Here is a 6,741-nt window from a genome sequence, read left to right on the forward strand (position 1 = left end):
TGGAAAAGCAGGAGGCTATGAACCCAAGGGATCCAGCTACAACCCTAGTTGAAAAAGCAGGATGCTATAAACCCAAGGGCTCACCCTACAACCCTAGTTGGAAAAAGAGGATGCTATAAACCCAAAGGCTCACCCTACAACCCTAGTTGGAAAAGCAGGATGCTATAAACCCAAGGGCTCACCCTACAACCCTAGTTGGAAAAGCAGGATGCTATAAACCCAAGGGCTCACCCTACAACCCTAGTTGGAAAAGCAGGATGCTATAAACCCAAGGGCTCACCCTAAAACCCTAGTTGGAAAAGCAGGAGGCTATGAACCCAAGGGCTCCAGCTACAACCCTAGTTGGAAAAACAGGATGTTATAAACCCAAGGGCTCCAGCTACAACCCTAGTTGGAAAAGCAGGATGCTATAAACCCAAGGGATCCAGCTACAACCCTAGTTGGAAAAGCAGGATGCTATAAACCCAAGGGCTCCAGCTACAACCCTAGTTCGAAAAGCAGGATGCTATAAACCCAAGGGCTCCAGCTACAATCCTAGTTCGAAAAGCAGGATGCTATAAACCCAAGGGATCCAGCTACAACCCTAGTTCGAAAAGCAGGATGCTATAAACCCAAGGGATCCAGCTACAACCCTAGTTCGAAAAGCAGGATGCTATAAACCCAAGGGATCCAGCTACAACCCTAGTTCGAAAAGCAGGATGCTATAAACCCAAGGGATCCAGCTACAACCCTAGTTGGAAAAGCAGGATGCTATAAACCCAAGGGATCCAGCTACAACCCTAGTTGGAAAAACAGGATGTTATAAACCCAAGGGCTCACCCTACAACCCTAGTTGGAAAAACAGGATGTTATAAACCCAAGGGCTCACCCTACAACCCTAGTTGGAAAAGTAGGATGCTATAAACCCAAGGGCTCCAGCTACAACCCTAGTTGGAAAAGCAGGATGCTATAAACCCAAGGGATCCAGCTACAACCCTAGTTCGAAAAGCAGGATGCTATAAACCCAAGGGATCCAGCTACAATCCTAGTTCGAAAAGCAGGATGCTATAAACCCAAGGGATCCAGCTACAACCCTAGTTCGAAAAGCAGGATGCTATAAACCCAAGGGATCCAGCTACAACCCTAGTTCGAAAAACAGGATGCTATAAACCCAAGGGATCCAGCTACAACCCTAGTTCGAAAAGCAGGATGCTATAAACCCAAGGGATCCAGCTACAACCCTAGTTCGAAAAGCAGGATGCTATAAACCCAAGGGATCCAGCTACAACCCTAGTTGGAAAAGCAGGATGTTATAAACCCAAGGGATCCAGCTACAATCCTAGTTCGAAAAGCAGGATGCTATAAACCCAAGGGATCCAGCTACAACCCTAGTTCGAAAAGCAGGATGCTATAAACCCAAGGGATCCAGCTACAACCCTAGTTCGAAAAGCAGGATGCTATAAACCCAAGGGATCCAGCTACAACCCTAGTTGGAAAAGCAGGATGCTATAAACCCAAGGGATCCAGCTACAACCCCAGTTGGAAAAGCAGGATGCTATAAACCCAAGGGATCCAGCTACAACCCTAGTTGGAAAAGCAGGATGTTATAAACCCAAGGGATCCAGCTACAATCCTAGTTCGAAAAGCAGGATGCTATAAACCCAAGGGATCCAGCTACAACCCTAGTTGGAAAAGCAGGATGCTATAAACCCAAGGGATCCAGCTACAACCCTAGTTGGAAAAACAGGATGCTATAAACCCAAGGGCTCCAGCTACAACCCTAGTTCGAAAAGCAGGATGCTATAAACCCAAGGGCTCACCCTACAACCCTAGTTGGAAAAGCAGGATGCTATAAACCCAAGGGCTCCAGCTACAATCCTAGTTCGAAAAGCAGGATGCTATAAACCCAAGGGATCCAGCTACAACCCTAGTTCGAAAAGCAGGATGCTATAAACCCAAGGGATCCAGCTACAACCCTAGTTCGAAAAGCAGGATGCTATAAACCCAAGGGCTCACCCTAAAACCCTAGTTGGAAAAGCAGGAGGCTATAAACAAAAGGGCTCCAGCTACAACGCTAGTTCGAAAAGCTGGATGCTATAAACCCAAGGGCTCCAACAGGGAAAATAGCCTAGTGGGGAAAGGAAATGAGTAAAGATATGGAATATTGCGCTTGAGTGACCCCTCAAGCAATAGAAGTCTAACCCAAGACAGTGGAAGACCATGGTACAGAGGCTATGGCACTACACAAGACTTAAGAACAATGGTTTTATTTTGGAGTGTCCTCCTAGAAGAGCTACTCACCATAGCTAAAGAGTCTCCTCTGTATGAGGTCAGAAAAGATTATGTAAAAAATAGGCCAGACTATTCCGTGTATGTGTTGACAAAGCCAAAATAAGCCGTAACCAGAGAGAGAGATCCAATAGAGTACTGTCTGGCCAGTCAAAGAACCCGGAAACTCTCTAGAGGAAGTATCTCTACGGGATGCTGGTGACCTGGCCAACCTACTACCTAGAAAGCTAAAATTAGCCACTAAACCATTAAAGTGCAGTAGTTAACCCCTTGAGTGAAGAATATACTACAGATATACAGATCTGCGGAAATCACGAGGAATTCTTTCATTGTCAATATCAATATCTAAAGCCCCTACACACGATCAATTTTTTGGTCAATTAATTGATATAAATTTATTGACGTCAATGTTATGGAGCAATTGACCGTGTGTAGGGGACATTGATATCAATTTAATTGATACAATTTCATTGAATCAATTCATTGAGAGATCAAAGATCCTTTGATATTTATTGATGGGTCTTCAATAAAATTTATCGTTTGTGGGCAAAGCATCAATATATTGATCAATAATTTAGTGTTTTCCCAGCAGTGAAAGAATCGGCATCGTAGCGCTAAAGATGCTTTCATCTCGAAGTTATGAATCAAACTGAAAATTGAAGTAAAATCATTGACCGCGTGTAGGAACAGTGATTTCCTCAATTTCATTGTCGTCAATAAATTGATATAAATTAATTGACGAAAAAACTTTATCGTGTGTAGGGGCATTAAGAGAGGCTTATCTTGGTTAAGGCGTAAAAAAAAAAAATCACACCTGAAGAGTTTCCACAAAGTAATCCAGGGGAGATTTCTAATCAGTGAAACAAAGCTGTCGGGGAAATTGTTAGAACGAGTCCTCTGGGAGACGAACGAGGTTCAGCTACATTTCCATTTTCTGACTGGGGTAGGCGAGTAGCTTTCTTCGAATTCTATAAAAGATATGTCCCAAGATTTGAGGTTGGCTTAGTTTTGTTTTATTCCTGTTACGTTATGTTTTTAAACAAGCTTTACCTAGTTATACACACAGACATACGCGTGCGTGCGTGACACATACACACACATCACAGACACAGACACATATACAAATATATATATACATACATATATATATATATATATATATATATATAATATATATATATATATATACACATATATACGGACACACATATACATACACATATATGTGCGTATGCGTGTATGCATATTCATATATGGTCAGAATTGTAATAAAGATATATCATTTAAGTTTTCACGGAGAACTGCGGGAACACAAATTAAGCCATAACAAATAAAAAAAGAAAATAAACGTTTTGAGGTGTTATTTCATGTCAATAACCTGTATGACGCGCTATCAAACATTAAAAAAAGTAAGAAAATATAATTAAACTTAAGGGAATTAATAATAAAAGCAAGTTGTAATAACATGCCATCGAAGTCAAATTTACTTAGTAATAACAATTGATAAAACTATCTTGGTAACATTCAACGTCATCAAAAAGGAGGATAAATTTGAAGGAACCAATTAGTAGTGGAGGAAGAGGAGGAGGAGGAGAGGAGGAGGAAAGGAGGAGGAGGAGGAGGAGGAGGAGGAGGAGGAGGAGGAGGAGGAGGAGGAGGAGGAGGAGGAGGAGGAGGAGGAAGAGGAGAAAGCTATGGCAAGGCGTATAGCAGCATCAATGCATCTCTCCATAACTCCCAATCTTCTTAAGGGTCCAGGACTTCAGGCTCTAGTTAGTTCATCATCAGGACAATCGGCTTTGTCAGCTCGAGCCCCGCAGCTCCAGCCAATTATTATCCTGCGCCACTTTAAATCCAGGTATCTCCTCTCTTACCAATCAAACCAGTTTTCCGTCCGCGATATTTTCTTTATGTTCTTCCTCCTAATAATCTTCTTTTTGACTCCTTTGCCAGTTTCTCTCACTATTAATTTTCCCGTTTCCTTCCCGAGCTCTTCTACTTATCGGGACTCGCTCTTATTCTTCTGTCTCACCTTCTTCATTATCGTGGATCTAAAGGTTTGAAGGTCGCTTATGAATGACAGGCAAGGGGCAGTAACATTACCCGAGCAGGACTATAACTTAGAGACTGACCATACATACATATGATCAGCACCATATCTACCTCTCCACCCAAGCTAGGACCAGGGAGGGCCACGCAATGGCTGCTGATGACTCAGCAGGTAGACCAATAGGCTCTCCTTACCCTCTCCTTGCTACAGAAAAGAGGCAAAGGGTGCATCCACCATATGGATATTAAGATTGACAAATAAATAAAATTTGTAGTTTTAACCTGACGATGAATTGATTCTACAGATTTCAGAGGATTCTTAATTTCATTTTTAAATAACATAATTATGTTTTACATCTCATTTGAGGATTTCTTTTGGTTATTGCCGTTAGCATTTTATTCTTCTAGTTTCTGCTATTCCGATTGTTACATATTAAGTGTTAAACATCGATGTTTCTTTATCGCTATCTAAACGAGGTAATTCCACACTTTAAGCAGGAAAGAACAAACCTAGATGTAATATACTATAGTCAATTTTTTTTAACGAGGCAATTTGCACTGATTCACAGCGGTGCCCTTTTAGCTCGGAAAAGTTTCCTGATCGCTGATTAGTTGGACAAGATAATTCTAACCAATCAGCGATCAGGAAAATTTTCCTAGCTAAAAGGGCATCGCTGCGAGTCGGTGCAAATCTGCCTCGCTAAGAAAAATTGACTATAGTTTTTTTTTCTCTCTCTCTCTCTCTCTCTCTCTCTCTCTCTCTCTCTCTCTCTCTCTCTCTCTCTCTCTCTCTCTCTCTCTCTCTCTCGTTTTGAGAACTTGAGTTACATGCAAAAATAACTAAATATTCTATCAGTGTTTACACCAAAAAGGTCAGCGTTAATGGAATCGACTTTCCTATGTTTCCCAGAAAAAAATAATGGCATATAATTCAATTAAATCATCTTCCATACATCATCTAATACATGAAAATTATCTTCTTAATGTAAAGCCTGCCAAGGTTGGTAAAAGTGCCATGTATCGTTGAATTCCTTTCAAAGATATTCCAATATTCCATATTTATTACATTTTTCAACTCGAACCCCATTGCATGGCCATTAAATTTCAAATATATTTCTGTTGTTGATAAACATTTTTTCATACATATAAAACCTAAGGCATATAGCACCCCATCTCGAAAAATCTTATAATCAGATTTGTTAAAAATGGGGCTACCTTGACATGGTGAAAGGGTTTGTGTACCCCATGATAAGCGAAGCTGTACTAATCAGGGCCATCCATACTAGGTTGGCTTACTGTGAGCAATCAGATAAAAGTTTCCTACCAAACCCAAGATATGCCCAAGACATCTCTGCGGATTTTGTCTTGTTGTGAACTAGAAAAGGCTTCATTTATTGTTCTTGTTGAAGGAATAAAACAGGTCTGAGGCCTTTGTCCTGCAGTTGACTAGAAACGGCTTCATTTGTTGTTGTTGTTGTTGAAAGAACAAGACCTGTCTCAGGCCTTTGTCCTGCAGTGGACTAGAAATGGCTGCATTTGTTGTTGTTGCTGTTGTTGTAGGAGCAAGACGTCTGAGGCCTTTGACTTGCAGTGGACAAGAAACGGTTACATTTGTTGTTGTTATTGTAGGAACAGGACATGTCTGCTGCCTTTGTCCTGCAGTGGACTAGAAACGGCTGCATTTGTCACTGTTGTTGTAGGAACTACACAAACAGCCACAATTATCTCGCGTATATAAAAATGAAAACAAGAAAACAAGTCGTTTACGGCATCACGCACTCACGTAGAAACCCATCCAAGGGGGTCATTATAAATCCCCTTAATATGGAGGAATCTGTAGGCATCCCCTTTATTCCAAAGTTCCCCTTAACAGGGCGGGAAATGGGGGAGGGGGGGGGTGTTAGGGTCAAACCTCGAACACAGAGAGAAGCGGCATCTGATATTGTGGCGATAATTGCACGCAAGGACTCCTCTAAGAATGTAATATCATGATGAGGTATGCACAATGTACGCGTGAATATGCCTTCGCTGATATGCTGCTCATTGCTGTCTGAATGGTAAAAAGGTCGGCGTGAGGCGATGATAATACTAAGATGGTAAAGAATGTGATTATGATGAAAATTATCAATGGGAGTATATTGATTACTATAGTATTTGAATAATTACTACGTAGATTTCCATTACCAAACCAACACATTTGCATACAAACACACATACACAAACACACACACACACACACACACACATATATATATATATATATATGTATATATATATATATATATATATTTATTTATATATATATATATATATATATGTGTGTGTATATATATATATATATATATATATATATATATATATATATATATATATATATATATATTTTTACATATCCATACTCACATATGTACATACAACCCCACA

The sequence above is a fragment of the Palaemon carinicauda genome, chromosome 5 (assembly GCF_036898095.1).
Source record: "Palaemon carinicauda isolate YSFRI2023 chromosome 5, ASM3689809v2, whole genome shotgun sequence".
In the NCBI taxonomy this organism is placed as follows: domain Eukaryota; kingdom Metazoa; phylum Arthropoda; class Malacostraca; order Decapoda; family Palaemonidae; genus Palaemon; species Palaemon carinicauda.